The sequence below is a fragment of the Anas platyrhynchos genome, chromosome 4, assembly GCF_047663525.1.
Source record: "Anas platyrhynchos isolate ZD024472 breed Pekin duck chromosome 4, IASCAAS_PekinDuck_T2T, whole genome shotgun sequence".
In the NCBI taxonomy this organism is placed as follows: Eukaryota; Metazoa; Chordata; class Aves; order Anseriformes; family Anatidae; genus Anas; species Anas platyrhynchos.
Genome location: NC_092590.1, coordinates 28,887,947 through 28,905,196, shown reverse-complemented (window position 1 = coordinate 28,905,196; position 17,250 = coordinate 28,887,947). Strand labels below are relative to the sequence as shown.

The window sequence follows — 17,250 nt, the reverse complement described above, 5'->3', positions numbered from 1 at the left end:
AGTGTTTCAATCTGTGCTTAGAGGAGTTTATGTGAAGTTTGGAATCAGAAGTGTGTGTAGCTACAGCACCTTGTACTCCCTAGATCTGCTGGCAAATGAATTTTTAAGGACCAGCTTTAGCAACCATGTGCTAGTTGGACTTCGTAGATTTTGTGACAGAACTTGAGGCATAACTAGGACCTGCCCCTTCTTCTCTTCCCCCAGGTGTTAGGAACATGGCTTTATGTTGCTGTTCACAACTGTTGTGTGCAGAAAAAAAAATCATTTTATTATATTTTTATCTTGAAAAGAGTCAGAACTCCAATTCTAAGTCTTTTTTCAAATCATACATCTTCAGCAAAAATTTTGCCTCAGTGGCAGCAACACTAGAATCTGATCAGAAGTGGAAGTTGCCTTTTTCTATATTTGTTTCCTATTTGGGGTGATGCAGATTAGGTTCAGAAAGGACTGGATAGAGTTCATCTCGTAGCAAAAGAATGAGGAGTAGGAAAGACTTCACTCCCCAAACAAAAGTGTTTTGTTTTAAAATTATTATTTATTATTGTGTAAAAATTCATATATATCACACTAACATTATGTGAATTGGATAGGCTATCCTGCTGAGAAAGTCTATTTGTTTCTGAGGGTAATGTTGTTTATGAATTGTAATGAACTGAAAAGCAACAGATCAAGTGGAATGCCCTTAATGAAAATGAGTCTTGTTCAGCTGTGATGGAACCATCACAGGACATGATGTAGAACAATAACTTTAAAACTGTGATCTGAGAGGACACAATTTTAACGTAGATCAATATTTAGACTGAACTCTTAATCATCAGATGCAACCATCTGAAGAGATATCTAATTTTTAACATGTTTAGTTCTGTAAATCTTAATTTTTGTCTTACTCCTTTTGCTGAAACTTTTCCAGCTACTAAATTTAAGACTGATGAAGTTAAGGACATTTAGGAACTTAGTCATGAAATTAATATCAGGAAAGTAAAGAAACAGAAGTGTAGAACTGGAATTGGTATGCTCTTAAGACAAAGAATTAAACCAGAATGGTAGGTTCATACATCAAATTAAACCATAACGTTAGCTTGTTCTTATTTTCCAATCCATCTTTTTAGGAATTAAAATGTCCCTAAATGAATAACATGATAGAAATGTTGATACTCTAAAAGAACTTACTAATTATTCGTGGATCATTCATTCTGTCTACTTCCTGGTAGTTACATAGAAGCAATGACCTAAGAAAACACATTGAAATGGGCGTTTTTTTCACTTTTTGCTACAACTTGCTCAATTGGAAAACTTGTGTAAGCTGCTAGTCAGTAAAGAAAGGAAAGCTATTTGAAATACCGTTTTAGAACAATAATAATACTTAATTCCTTGTGGATATGCCATACTTAGTGCTATAAAAGGATGTATAAGATTCCATTTTCCATACATGTAAAAGCTTAATTTAAAAAGGGACTAAGGGACTTTCTTAGTAGAGAACATTCATGGTCATCAGCAATAAAACACAAATTAATTTAGTATTCCCTTGATTTTTGTACTTGTTTATTACTGAGTTTGCTGCAAGTCATTATTGGAAAAAAAAAATTGTGCTCATACTGTTATTGCATATTTCTCAGCTTCTCCCTTTCTGAGCCTGTCCTGTCCACTTTTTTTTTCTTTTTTCTCCCACTGATGCTATATTGAATGTTTCAGATTACCATCTGACATATAAGGAGCTTTCATACTTTATCATTTGACACTGCTTGACCAAACAGAAGGAGCATAGAGGTATGGTAACTGAAAAGCTCACTAATAAGCTATCAAATAACATCTAAAGGACTGCATAAATGGCTCTGAATTAATTGTGTATCATAATAAATGATATATAATTCATTTAACAATTAAACAGTGTCACTTTTTATCCCAAAACTGTCCCTGGAAAAATTCTGAATATTTTCAGATATGCTTTCATATATTCACTCCATAAAATATTAGTAGATTGAGAACATCCGATCATGAAATCGTATGATAAACTCAGTTTAGAGGATGGTCACATGTAGACCAGTGTGGGAATCACATGTGAAATGCCAGTGACCTCTTTTTTTTTTTTTTTTTTTTTTAACTACAGATCAGACCTACTTACAGTAGAAAATCCAGTACAATTCCTTTAGCTTATCTCACAACTTCTAAGATTTAACTTTCCCCTCAGATTGAAAGATAAAGCCCACTAATCTCTGATTTGTAAAGTATGCCAGAATACTCTCTGTAACCTATTCTTTTCTCATATATCCTCCAAAATATGAAGTGTGAGCAGTTGCTAGACTGAAGTTCTGTGTGTGAAGATGGCAAACTACAGTGAGACTCCCTGATTTGAAGCAGAGCTGGTTTGGAGTGCAAGCAATACACATGTACACCCTAAAGAATGTTTCTACAGTGATGAAAGAGAATTTAAGAGTCACTAGGAAGCACAGTACCACATTGTTTTATGTTTCACTTTCCTGTGAAGCCTCTAGAGCAGGTTGGCTTCCAACCAAATATTGACTAGGTATGTAGGCACAGTGCAGGAGTACAGGGGTTGGGGGGGCTAACAGATTTATTTTTTCCTTTTATACAAGGAGCCAGGCATCTACCTGGTAAGAGCTTTAGCAGATAACTGGGATGGTGAAAAGCTGATCTCTAAGCTGACATTAGGTGGTACAGAGAAGAATGTAGGAGCAGATGCATCAGAGATTACTAGAGATGCTATTAAAAATTGTTTTGCTGAACTGAAGTATTTCTAACACAATTCTGTTCTCCAAACATGATGCTCCTGGAGTTGCATGTAAAAAATGTCTTTAACTAGAAGTTTCTTACAGCACTTACGCAGTGATGGACTACAGTTGTCATAGAATGGCTTGGGTTGGAAGGGACCTTACAGATCATGTAACACCATCCTTCCTGCCATAGACAGGGATGCCATCCCCTAGATCAGGTTGGCCAAGGTCACATCCAACCTGGCCTTGAACACCTCCGGGGATGGGGCTTCCACAAGTTCTCTGCAACTTGTTTCCATGCCTCACTACCCTCACACTGAAGAATTTCCTTCTAATCTATATCTATCCTCTTCTAGTTTAAGACCACTCCCCCTTGTCCTATCATCTACTTTCTACCCAAGTAGAAAGTCCTTCTCTATTCTTTTCATAAGATCCGTTTAAGCACTGAAAGGCCGCAATGAGGTCCCCCCAGAGCTTTCTCTTCTCCAGGCTGAACACCCCCTGCTTTCTCAGCCTTTCTTCGTAGGAGAGGTGCTCCAGCCCTCTCATCATCTTTGTGGCACCTCCTTTGGAACTGCTGTAACAGGTCCACATCCTTCTTGTGCTGGGAGCCCCAAATCTGGATGCTGGTGGAGTAGAGGGGGACAATCACCTCCCTCAACCTGCTGGTCACACCTGTGACGGCTGGGTATGGGCCCGATGCTCCAGTGCCATCCATTTTCAGGCCTAGTTGATTCATCAGGTGAGTTGTTACAAACTCCTCAGCAGGTTATGACTTCCATGACCACTGTCCATGTCAGAAAATGTCTTTCATTATAGACCTTAGCATTAAAAGTTTGGGGGAGTGGCGGGGGGGGGGGGAGACCTTTGTATTGAGGAACTACTGAGAATAGGATTTCCCCTTTAGGAAAGAGGGTACAGTTGGCAGTTTTCCCCGTTGGCCAGGAAAGAAGAAAGAACATAGCCCTTCCCCTGTGATAAGCTCAGGACTGCCAGAGAACAAAACAGCTCCCTTAGTTCTTACATGGTTCTGTCAAACCACAATAGATTAAGAACTGTCCTGCAAATAAGCTGCGGTGTCGAAATCTGTCTGCATGTGGCAGTGGTTTAAACTGTTTAGTAATTTTGCTGTATGCAATTAATACAGTAGTTTGTTACACCTCAGACTTTTGTAGCTCATTGTCTACAGTGCTACCTAATTTAGCTCTAATTGGTTAAGTTTTGAAAACGAGAGACAAATGGATAAATGATTTTCATGTGATTTCTGTCAGAATTGGAATAGACCAAAATGTAGGGGGGAATGACTCCCAGCCCCGTTGAAAGGTATAGATAATCCAGAGGAGTTTATGCAGCAATGGTTATTAATAATTTTTTTAGCTGTTGTAAATGAACATATTTAAAATGACTTTAGATTATGTCTACTTTAGCACTGTATTCAAAACAAGAAACATGGATGGGAAACAGTTTAAGAAGTTGTGGGGGCTATCAGTCATTTATTAGTATTATTATTATTTTCTGTTCAGGGTCTCTGCACTTTCCAGCTTCTGTTGCAAGTACAGCTGGTACTGGCAGCGCTGACGAATTGGAGGGAAAATGAGATTGAATCTTTTTTACTGAAGGTTGTTTTGCATTTGTTTGCTTTGTTTGGTTTTCTGTTTGTTTTTGTTTGTTTTAGTGACATCTGTGTGCCTACATGCAAATCTGTGACTAGGAAGGGAAGGGAGAATTTTTAATATTCTTTCTTAGTTTTGTGAAAACAGGAGGTTTTTGCCCTTCTGTCTGCAGTTCTGGAGGGCCAAAGCCTCCACAGGGTTTGCAGTGCCTGCCTAACCCCAGCTTGGCCTGCTGTCTCCAGGCTACCCTCTGTATGGCTGGCCCTCTGTAGACACTGTGACCTGAGGACCAGTGACCTGTGACCCCTCACGATCTCAGGTTCCCCTTTCAGTGTGGTACGGCCTGTGATTCAGGACAGCCTGAACAGGTAACACTTCTGAGATGAAAGCACCAAGAAAGGTATTTTTAATACTAGGATTTCATTATCACCCTAGAGTCAATTCTTCCCTTAGTGCTTTTGAAGACAGATGAGTGTTGTGGTTAGGCTGGGGACCTTTCCTTCCGTGGAAAGGTCCCCTCCATGCCCATACCAACGTCCCAACTCTCAGGCTGACCCAGGCTTGCCAAAGGACTGCCCTGGGTGCACCCCACAACACAGGGCTTGTTCTTTGCCAGCTGTCTCCATAGTTTTGCCCTGGACATGGAGTTGCTGAAGATGTGTGGAGAGTGAGGGGTGAAGGAAAGCAGCATCGCTGTGTGCAAGGTCGGCTTCTTTGGGATGAAACTAGGCAGAAGACACACTCCTGGCGTGTACCTACTATGCTCCATGCAGAAAATGTCAGTCCACTGGTCCAGGCTAGAGGTGGTCTGGGATAAGCAGCCTGGCAAGATATGTATGGCAGTTGGATTATCTGAGAAGCTTCCCCCTCTCCCCCTCCCCGGAGAGCTGCTCTTAATTATTTTCACCACTTTATAATATAAACTTAGACTGAGACTCTCATGCCTTTGGGGAAAGGACAGTAAGACCAAGCATTACATAATGCTTGTAAACTGTAGCAGGTTTTTGATGCATTCACTTCCTCCCTTTAACAGTGGTTGATAGCAGGTATATGAAGGAAACAATGCAAAGTCCTGCCTCTGGTTCAAGACAGGGATTGTGCTGAGCTGAGGATTCATGTCTCATATGCTCTTTAATGCTAATGTATAATTACATTTAAATCTGTTTTATCTGTTTAATACAATCTTTATGGATTCCTGCTAAGCCCTCGAATTTCAAAATAAAATCCATGTATTGAAATTCCATATATTAACTATGCAGTATATTACAAAATATTTTGTTTTATCCATATCATGTTTTGGTTCCTCCTTGGATGTAACCCATATGCTTCTCTTATGACAATTACTGCTATTGAGTGGTATTTCTTCAACTATTTGTTATTTTTTATAGCTCTGTAGGATCACTTCTTTTTCTTCTTGTCTTAGACCTAAATAGTTGTCATTTTTTAAATTTCTGTTCATATGAGAATTTGTCCATGCTATAATGAGACCCATTAACCTTCTTTGGAGCTTCTTCTATTTCTGCTTTTACCATTTGGAGGTTAAGTAATCAAGCTGAACAGAATTTTCAGAGTTTCAATTTCATTAATTTATATAATGACATTTTAATGTGTTTAGTATTACTCTCATCTCTTACACAAGTTGACACTGTCTTTGCTTTCTGATTGTTGTGCACTGAAGTGACATTTTCTTGAGCTATCCAGTTATGACCATGTGTAAGTTGTTTCAACTCATTTTTGAAGTTGTCAATATGTAGAGGTCTGCCTTTTCTCAAAATTTTTCATAGGTGAGACACATAGTTGTGCTGTCTGCAGATTTTATCTCATTTTCTTTTTCTATTCTTAGGTTACTCTAAATACACCCTGTGTAAAATACACGCTAAAATTACAAGAATTTATAAAGAAACATGCTATATACAGAAAATGGGACTTGAGCCCCAATGTGTATTTGTGATTACATTTAATACTATGCTGACTGGAAACAAACAGAGAAGTAGCAGGCAGAAAGTAGTTGGGTCAACCCAATGTGAATTTTTTTGTACCTAAGTCAGTATTCAAAAGACTGTTTGAACATTTTTCTTTCCAGTGTCCTGCTTCTGATATACTTATTCTACTGTGTATGAAAGGTATTTTTTGTTGTTGATAATCGAAATTAAGGTACACACAGCCCTACAAACACAAATTAACATTAAAGCAACTGAAAAAAAAATAACTGAAGTAACTAATACATGTGAAAAATTTAAAATACATGCTCTGTCTTCTGTTGTTCTGTACCTCTTCCCTTTCATTGCGCATAGACAATACTTGCAGAACCTGAGAATTTAATTTGTGCGCTCTAATTTTTGGGCGTTAATTTATCCCTTTGGGTTACTGTTATTCCTTTGCTTCACCCCAATGAGTTTTATCTCATCTAGACTGCTTTTTTTTTTTTTTTTTTTTTTTTGCTAGGTTATATGTTTAGGTAATAGTTGAATGTTTTCAAATGCTGCTGTGACCCTCTTATGGAAGGTGCTGTTTCAAATCCAGTTTTAGAGAAGCTTTCCACTTGAAAAGCCTATCTACTAAAGAGGTAAGAGACAACATGAATAAGCCTTGTTAGTCAGTTGGCTCACTTCCTGGTCAGAAATACGTGCAAGGTACCAGTGTGTTCAACAGGCAATTTGCTGAACTAGCTGTGTTTCTAGTGTTTAAAAAATATTACCATTCAGCCATTTCAATGTATACTTATGTAGGATATGAGGACATCATAGAAATCCTGTTGTTTTATATAGTTAAACTTCATGAGAAGTCTATAGAAGTGTTTTTGTTGTGTTTTTGTTGTTATTGTTTTTCGGTATGTTTACATAAGACAAAATGATGTCTGCTTCTCTTGAAATCAATTGTTTAAATGTGAAACCTTTCTGCTGGAAAGGTTCTTCTAGGCTACATACATCTCAATTGTCACTCAAGCAAAGAGGTAACTGACCAGTCTTCACATGAATCATTTGAAGTCATAAAGTTGAAAAGGGTTTTGAAGTTTTGTTTGAGTTTGACTTCCCTTCCAGAGAAAAGAGAACACTACCTTTAAAGCTCTTTCATCACTAGAAATTGCAGGGTGTTAATCCTGTCTGAATACTTAAAGACACGTGCCATCAGCTGTATTGGTAGTCTCCTGAAATGGTAATAAAAATAAAATTTAAAAATTTCTCATCCTCATCTACCTTCTTGCAGAACTTACATGAATCATATGCCAAGAAAATATACACAAAAAGACTATAATACTAATACTAGTTTTCACATTTTGTCCGTTTTTGTATGGACTTCTCCATATTATCATGATTTCCTCTTTATTAAGGGTTAACAGGAAATATTCACAATGGATAAGCAATAGCAGGATAGAGCATCATGTCTGAGTAGGAATACTGTAATACTAAAAGATGAAATAAAAATATATATGCTATCCAACATACTGAATACTATGAAATTTCATTATGATGTTCCAGTTCAGTTGTGTGCTCGGTGTGTGATTATCATACTGGTCTGTAAGATGTACTTTCTTATATATTTTTTTTCTTCTACTTAAGGAGTAATTGTAAAAATTGTAAGAAGTTTCAGGGGGATTGGATAAAAGTATTTTAAAAGCTCTGAAGAGAGATCTTTGAACCTTAGAAGAGGAACTTGGTAATGATAAGGGATTACAGGGACAAATGGTTTAGAACATTTAGTTTATGTAGTCTATGGTGTGTCCTTCCTCAGTGAGATAATCAACTACAACCTCACAAGTTTTAGACAGTTTCTAAACCATGTGTTGCTTGGAGTGAAACTCCAATGATCAGCAGTTTATTAGCAAATATCTTGGTAATTTAGTATTAGACACCGATTTTCTTCCTCAGTTTGCAATAAAATTGATCTGACATATAAAAAAGTAATTATGTACAAACACACCACAGTTGGACACTCACTGTAAAAACTTAGGTGCACTAAATAGAAAAGATGAATCTGATAGATGATATTTCCTTGTGTTATATGCAGGCAGACATCTGGTATGAAATTTACTGGAGGTGCAATTCCATTAATAATCAATTATTGTTTGGGAATATATATTATTGTTTATTTGCAGAAAATTATGTAAAGCCCATGAATGAATATGAGCGTGAAAGTTTAGAGCAGATGGGAGTCAACTCTGGCTACTCTACACAGGTATTTAATTTCTGTGTTTTATAGACCATATAAATAATTTGTTGGTTTAGGGTTTTTGTTTCATCAGTACAATTCTCGATTTGCTTAGAAGCTAGTCTTTTCCATCTCTCTCTTTCCTGCCAACATGCATGGCTTCCAAAAAATAGTGTGTGTTATATTTCAAATAAAGGAGTCTAGGTTAAAAGTTTCACTTATGAAGGGAAAACACACAATGTAGTATACATGTATTTTGGTTAAGTTCCAGTGAAGTGTCCTGAAGTATTTCACCAATATGAAAACTGAACAACAGCTGAAACCATTCTGGAGTGACTTCTAATTTCCTTTGTTTTTAATTTATTTCCAGATCAGTGGCTATATCTATTTGTCTCTCAACAGTCAGTAAAATGAATAGCTACTCAAAATGTGGTTCAAATTAATCTCTGATACAGCTCTGCTGATTTTGAAGAACTTTGTCTACCAAATCAGTGAAAATAAGGTTGGTCTGGGGTAGGGTGTATCTAGTGTGGAGACAAGTTTACTATACACAACGCAAAATGACATGTTCATAATATTGAAAAAAAAAAAAACACAACAAACTAACTATGAAAAATAATATACTATTATGTAATTTCTATGCATTATAGCTCTCACTCTCTAGTTTGTTAAACTGTAGCAACTCATTTGCTATTATTTACCTCACAGTCTTCATGGTGATTTCCACATTTGGCATAATACTTCTACAATACTTAAATGTAAGTAAACAAGCAAACAAAAAACTTCAGAGGAGAGTGCAGCATTGAATTTTACCCAGTGTAAGCTAGAAATGACAGCAACAACATCAACAATGGAAGACACTGTCTTCTAAAAACACATTCTGTGTTCTGTCTAGTTTTTGTACTCTTCATTGGTATTCTGAGAAACATATCAAGAAGGATTGATATTTTCCTTAGAAAAATAAGTTGAAAAATTGAGAGATTTACAAGAAGAACAGCAGTGCTGAAAAGTGTAATTTTTTCGTGACAAAATAATAGGGACCTGGTGCTCTAAAGATTCCACCACAGCATAAATGCTAATCAGTATAGATTGCTATTCAAATAGCAAAAAAAGAAAAGAATACCTTCAGAAACACATTTTTAGAACTCTCATTTCTGATGAGAGAAAAATAGATCTTTCAAGTTGAAATCAATGTTGGGTGTTGAACACCAGGCAAAATTCTGATTGTATTACATAAAAGTCCAAATACAGATAACTGTATGAAGTTAGAATTTCATCTATTCCTTCTAAAATAACTAGATTTAAAAACAATAGTAGTGTACATTAGTCTTTTTATTACAATCTGATATATATGAGTGTTGTAGGTCAAATCTACCTATGGGTATGTATTCTAGGTACTGTACTAATGCCAAATGGAAAATCTTCCAGCAAGTTGTTCCTTTACTTGCCATTGTAATTGGGACAGAAAGGAGCGGGGAAGACAAAAGAGAACATAGTATCCTATATCCTATAACAGTCAGTATCCCTTTTAGGCCTTTCTTCTCTTGTCAGGTGGGAGTAGTCTTAGTCTCTTATCATATTGAAGAATCACATCATTCATGTAGGATTGCATTTTCAGAACTACCACATAGTTTCCACCTTGAGTTCCTATTTGCTTACATAAGTTCTGATACTGTGCAATGGATCTTTTCTTTGCTTTGTGATCCCAGTTCCATACCTGAGATCTCTCTTTTAGCCTTGATGAGCCCAAAAGAACAAAAACAATTATGTTTTGAGGTAACTTTACATCTCTACTGACTGAAAAAAGTAGGCTACGGCCTTATATACAGAGCTGTTATCAACAGTAGCATTCTACAGCTTACATGTAATGTGTGGAAAAAGCTCTTAGCATAGACTGTTGACTTGGAGCCATAAATGGTTACTGATCTCCTATATGCTCAGAGCTGCTGGAAAATTGATCATGGTGTTGATTTTATATAAACACATCGAAATACAATTTTTTTTGTTAAACTATCTGATTTCATTTGTGTGTTCTTTTGTATAAACAACTGATAGCAATCATATAAAATTGATATATGCTGACTTGGTAGCTGTGAACGTGGGTTGAAATAATTAATTTCCTTTATAATAACAGAATTATTTATAAAACATTCTATCTTTCCTGATATTTTTGAACCCTTTCAAAACTAAGACAGTCCAGAACACAAATGACGATCTCTGCTGATTGAGCTGAGATATAGCAAGTAATAAAATAAGTTACATCTATAAACCTGAGAAAATAAAATTATCTGAGCCATGAGTATATATAGATTACATTACTGTGAATCAAAAATTATTTAAAAATACAAACCTTTTAAAGCTAGAAGAATAACCATAATTCGGTTGGTCTTCATGCTGACTTTTTTTTTTCCTGACTAATTCTCCATGATTCAGAACTTCTCTACAGACATTTCTGATCTACATCAGGTAGACCAGAGAGAACTGATAATTCTACTGCTGCCCACACCTCCTTCCAGAATATAAAAATTCTTGAAACAAATACCTGGCTAATTTCCAGTTAAATTTTCCCAGTTGTGGCATCCAATCTTTGGTGCCTGGAATTTTCTATGTTTTTTTAACATAACGTTTGTTTCTCCATTGCTTATTCTGTGATTATTTATACATAAAGTCATCTCTCAATCATCTTCCTGAGATCCAGAGTAAATTCATTCTAATACCAGACAAAGCAGTTTTGTAGCTATCACAAAAAAAACATTGAGCATACTCAAAGTTTTTCATCATTAAAACATTTGTTTTAAACAAACATTAACTGCAGTTTTATGTTGTTTGCTCATATTCATTCCATAGTAGACTGATGCTGTATTGTATGCATTTAGGTTGAACCTTCTTCAAATGGTGCTTGGCTAATGCTCATTCTGAAACAAGCTGTGAGACTGTATTCTGCTACGCAGAGAATTGAAAGCAGTCGTGAGTCCTATGTAAACTGTTTAGTGTTTTCATCCCTGTATATGTTATTTAGGTGCATGAATGATTTTATTCTTAGGCACCTACATGTGTAGCAGACAACATAGTTCTTAGTGCATTGGAGGCCAGATGAAAACTATTAGCATAGTGCCTTCTACCCTTCCACGTGGAAGGTTTTTCTGGTAATGTATAGTTGGAGACTGTGGTGTTCCAGAGCTGCTGGCACATTCTTTTGCCACAACATGCTTAGGAATGGAAAGAATGGCAACACTAAGCTAAAACTAGTAGAATATTTCTAGTCTCTAGTTCTGTTGAAATCTATCTGTGCAGTCCACTTATGATAAGAAACTTTCAGCCCACCAGAGTTGTAGCTTTTGAATTCTTCAAACATAAGCCTATTACAGAACAGTCATCAGTCCATCAATTACTTGGATATATACTGTCCTTGGAATTAAAGGTAAGAATCATTAGTGTACAATATTAGCAGTAGTTTGGTTATAAAAAATTCACTTGTGTAGTGCTGCTCTATTTTTCTGACTACGCTTTTTAAGAAACATTTGTTTTTTTAACAATTTGAGGGGAGAGATAAAGTAAATTTGAGTATGTTTTCAGAAAATATTAAGGTTTTCTTAAGAGGACAATGATAAAAATGTAATTGATTATTGACATCATAACTGTTGATAATCCTTGTCTCATCAAACCTTACAATGAGAGCCTGGAAATTTAAGAGCTAAATATGCCATATCACAGAGCTGTTTTTACATTTTGCACCTGGCTCCAGTCATATTGTTACAAAGCTGCTGCTAACACTGGGTCTTTGGTATTTATTAGGGCTTAGAAAAATAACTTTGAAGCCTTTGGAGGTAATTTACAGAAAAAACAATGCATTGCAAAGGTTCTATATTGCTCCCATACAATAATTCTGAAACTATTCCCAGCTAGAAATAATATTGCATTATCAGATCTGAGGACATCCTAAAGCAAGTTGAGCTAGAGCTAGGATGCCTGAGGTGGTATTTCTGGAACACAGATACAGTTACTGCTGTACTCTTATCTACCATAAGTACATAAATGCATCTTATGGCAGAACTAAGGAACAGAGTGTGCATAGGGTCGAACTTGACAGGCCATCTGTGAAGTTCACTTATTTTCTTTTCCACTGTTTTTTATTCTATTGCTGTCATATAGCTGTCAGTTTCAGAAAATCGGATTTGATTCGTACAGTGATTAACTGGAACAGTTTGGAACAAATGCAGTAAGTTGCAGTGTATGTGCTGTTAGGAGCTGAGCAGCACTTTTGTCTCCATGGCAAGCAGACATTTTAAGCAGTGAAGATGTATGTGGTTTTGTGAGTCACTGTTTATCGTGTCAGGGCTTAGCTCCCTGGCCAGGCAGTTTTCTGGCCAGGCACACTTGGTGCTATTATTTATCCACTCTCATTACAAATGCTATATCCAGGGACTAAATGTGGGATCCTGTGGGATGTAATAAGGACTAGCAGGACAATGCAGTGTTACAGAAGTCAAAATCAACTGCACAGGTAAAGCTATATTAAATCTAGAAGTTGCCTTGAGTTTGTCATTTTGATTTCCTTCTTACCTTGCATTTGCTTCTTAAAAATGTAAACTTTTAGGGCTAGAAAAAATACTGAGAAGGCTTTTTGGAGAACATTTTAGTAGCCATATTTGCACTGAACACTTCAATGCTTTATTTATTTGTTTATTTATTTAAGGCACACATTTGATTAGGACAATTTGGAAGTCTTTCAGATAAAATGAATTTGTACTGCACAGTTTGTAGCTCAGGCGTTGGGTCATAGAGTTGTGGAAAGGAATAAGGAATTATTCCACAATCAGAAGCACCAATTCTGATTAGTAGCCAATTTTAACATTAACATCTGATGTAAGCAAGCAGAGTTCTGGCGTGGATGTTTGTGATTAGAAATAAAATCATAATATTAAGAAATCAATTTTAAAAGCAATTTTCCATGAAGATAATATATTTTTAAATAACTGGAACTATTTCTTACTTTTCTTACCCTTTGGGACTCTCTCATGCTCTGGTTTAAATCATGTGTTGCTTCATTGAGTTACTTTTCCATTATGCCAGTTTAATATCAAAGAGATTTGATCTCCAGAGCAACTAGTGTACAAGATAGTTGGTGCATATGTTTCCTTCCTTGATCCATGAATTTTACTTATTACATTAGCCTCTGCCTAGAGGATTTCAGATGCATGTTGTTGTCAAATGCCTTTCCAAAAGCCACTGTCAAGAGAAATAAATACTTTCAGAGTGATTGACTTGGGGGAGAAAAGGTACAGATAATGAAGTCAGCAACATACAATTTTATTTTCAGATAAATGGCCTAAAATCTGTGACTTGCTCTCCCTAGGAGATCAAAAAGGATCATACAATTTAGTGAACTGGAAATACAGAGTGCTTTTTTGCTTCAAGTGATGTTGGAACTTCTGGTGTCTTGAGGGTAATGCTGTAAGCAGAGACAGTGGTCTTTACATTTATTCCTCAGCAGAAACATTTGATAACACATCTTCTGAGAGCTGGAACAGTTTATTGTAAGATTCTTATTGAAAATCTTGTCTCAGGATTTCTGAAAGTTAAGATATTTCAAACACTGATAAGGGCTGATGAGGTTAATGTAAGATGAGGGCCTAGGAGAGATGCGGGTTACCGGAAGATTAGAGATTTCAGACACTTCATGATGAATTAAAATGTATAGAGAAGATTTCTGTTTCAGTTCACCTCAGTGAAGCAGTAAGACTAAATGCTCTAAAGGAATATTTCCTTCTAAACTTATGTGTAAGTGAACAACCCATGCCTATACATAATATCCTTTAAAATGTACTGGCTGGCAAGCACTTTGAAAGTCCTCTTCAATCTACATTATTGAATTCTCACTATAAAACTAGTGAGTACAAAGAACTAAAATGATGGCCATTTCATCAGCATTTATGAATTACTCCAGTTCCTTCTGTGGAACACGAGGATCTGATGCCTCCTATCAGTGTAGTGAAAAATGACTCTCTATCTGTTGGTCATGTATCTTAATGAGAATCAAGTAGTAGTAGTTCTTCAGCAGTCCTTTCCTTTTCCTTTTCCTTTTCCTTTTCCTTTTTTTCCTTTTCCTTTTCCTTTTCCTTTTCCTTTTCCTTTTCCTTTTCCTTTTCCTTTTCCTTTTCCTTTTCCTTTTCCTTTTCCTTTTCCTTTTCCTTTTCCTTTTCCTTTTCCTTTTCCTTTTCCTTTTCCTTTTCCTTTTCCTTTTCCTTTTCCTTTTCCTTTTCCTTTTCCCTTTCCTTTCCTGTTTCTGTCTTCTAACATGCATTGCAAAGGTGAATTAGTTCTGCTTTTTTCTTTTCATGATAGCCCAGTGTGTCTTCACTAACTGTTCTAATTGTAGTAGGAAAGATAACCAAGCAGGAATTTTCCATGTTCTTAGGATGTTGCTAAACTATTCTTGAGCAGAGCAGCTGCAGTTTGTAACGATGGTAGCTCTGAAGTGGGATCATCTTGTGCATTTGACTGCTGAATACTCGATGGTATGTGGAATATATTTGTTTGCATATTGGTCTCATGTAAATTAGACTCCGGAAAAAAAACTGCACTTACCACTAAACCACAAGGACCCAATTCTATCATCTTTACTAAACCATCTTGCATTTTTATTATAATGATGAATAATTGAAATCAGCAGCAATACAGGGTTTGGGGAATCTAGCTTTTAACAAAGTCTGGAAACAAATGTATTTCTTAAATGTTTAATGGAAAAATCTGAATGACATTATGGTCCTCAAAATAGCAGTTAAGGAAAAAAAATCCCAATTCCAGAAACTTTGTGTGATATATATATTATTTCTTCTATATTACTGTCTATATTTTTCCCATGCAAATTTGGAAGCTCTCAAGCCCACCAAGGCGTACCAAGTTGCTTTGTATTTCCAAATGTTGCCTTCTAGCATTCCGGCACTTTACCATAATCATTTGCATTTGAAAATTAAGGCACTTGAAAAGCAAGAGTGAAACAAACTTCAGCATAAGCAGATATGTTGATTGCTCCTGCTCTTCAAGTTGATTTTAATGCCTGTTACATGCAAGATAGACAGAAATTCCCTCTACAGTGCTTAAGGTGCTTGGCTTTAATTCTTATTCCAGTTCTTTCTTGTTTTTTTGGCAGAAACTGAAGATGGAGAATGCCTTATTTTGTGGCAAAATTGCTTACATCCAAAATCTTCAGGAAAAGTTGAGATAGGCTTCAGAAAATGACATTTGTAGGCAGAAATCATTCAACAGCAAAGTTTGTGCACTTTGATGGGAAAAAAAGCTTTTATACCTGCTGAAGTTCTTTCCCCTCCTCTGACTGTGCAGGCTACCATGAGTAAGTAAAGACTGTATCAGACATCCAGCTCTAGGCTGATGCTGTGTTCATCTGTTGCTGGCTAGCAGTGTCACTGTTTTACCATATGTGAAAGACAACTAACTGTGCTGTAGTGAGGATGCCTCTAGTGGTACGCTTTGGCATGCAGTTGCAGCTGTCAATGTGCTTTGGTATTACAAAGCATTAGCCACTCAAACTGTCTTCCTCTCTGTCCTCTTCTGTAACTTCATGTCCTGTTACCTTGTACATCCACACATCTGATGGCAGTATTTAGCCTGATGTTGATTAATCTCCTGACAAAATTAAGGCATCAGAAAGCCAACAAGAAAGGAAGTGGACAGTTTTGGAAGTGGTAGGTCACTGGAGTTTCCTCTTCCATGGTAAACTTGAAACTAACAAGTCCATCTCCCTGGATTACCACTTGCTTCCTTGTTTTTTGACAGTTCTTCACAAACAGGCAAGTGGTGAGTGCTCTTTCCACTCTCTCACAAATTCTCAGGGACATGTGCTGGGTACTTGATACAATCCCAGAACAAATGCCTTCCCTGTCCTTGTGGGCATAACGATTTATATGTGATCATCTTCAACAGCCTGGATGATGTTGCAATTACTTCAAAATGATTCATTTTTAGTTTTATATGATTTATTGTTTGTAATTTGTCTTTCTCACTTCTGCACTTTCTCACATGTATCCAGTAGATAAAATATCTGACATATGGATCCCATTGTCTATCTTTTCTCTGATTGGTTCAGAATATTTTAGAAATAGAAATGACATTACATATTCATATTATTACATTATGTATACAAACATAACTTTGAAATTCTCTTTCTAATGTAACCATTTGAAAAAGATGGTGAATCTGCTTTGCAGGGTTTTTGCTACAGATCAACCAGCCTGTTAACCGGAGAGAATGTATGGCTTGTCTCACCATTACAGCCTTGCCTGTGCGTGGCCATAGCTCAGCGTGGAGGGAAAACCTAGAGAACCCCTTGTCAGAATATTCTTGGAATGGTATTTCATGTTCTGTGTTTCCTATATAACTTTCTCTGTCTGGCTGATCTTTGTAGGGATAAGTTGTCCCCTTCATTTTCTTTTAACAGCCGGTGTACATTAATATGGTTTTTAAAAAGGTGACTGATGATATTCTATTAAAAATAATTATGAAAAGTCTTATAACTTGAAGCAGCAATACATTAATTTGACAAATGAGAGATTTTTACTTAAGCGGATGCTATATATATTAAGCTGGAAACAACCCAGAAAGTAGATTGACTGCTCAAAATAATTGTAATCTAGTAGGACATTTTTTAATTAAGCTTTTCAGGAGGGGGGAAAAAAAAAAGGCCATGTAGATGATTTTGAGCTTTACCATGTTCAAAACAGCAGTCACATTTTTAC

General features: G+C 36.3%; 1 long non-coding RNA gene across 2 annotated transcripts in view; it reads left to right on the top strand.

Moving 5' to 3' along the window:
* LOC110354104 (uncharacterized) overlaps positions 1–16,995 on the top strand; it is a 58,030-nt gene extending 41,035 nt beyond the window's left edge. Inside the window, exons 2-6 of one of the 2 annotated variants that reach the window (XR_002405607.4) lie at positions 6,791–6,911; positions 8,442–8,521; positions 14,913–15,012; positions 15,648–15,848; positions 16,723–16,995. This is a non-coding gene — a long non-coding RNA (uncharacterized lncRNA). Of the gene's footprint in view, positions 1–6,790; positions 6,912–8,441; positions 8,522–14,912; positions 15,013–15,647 lie in introns of both variants that reach the window. The other variant, XR_002405605.4, reaches the window with a different exon arrangement.
* Positions 16,996–17,250: the final 255 nt, after the last annotated feature.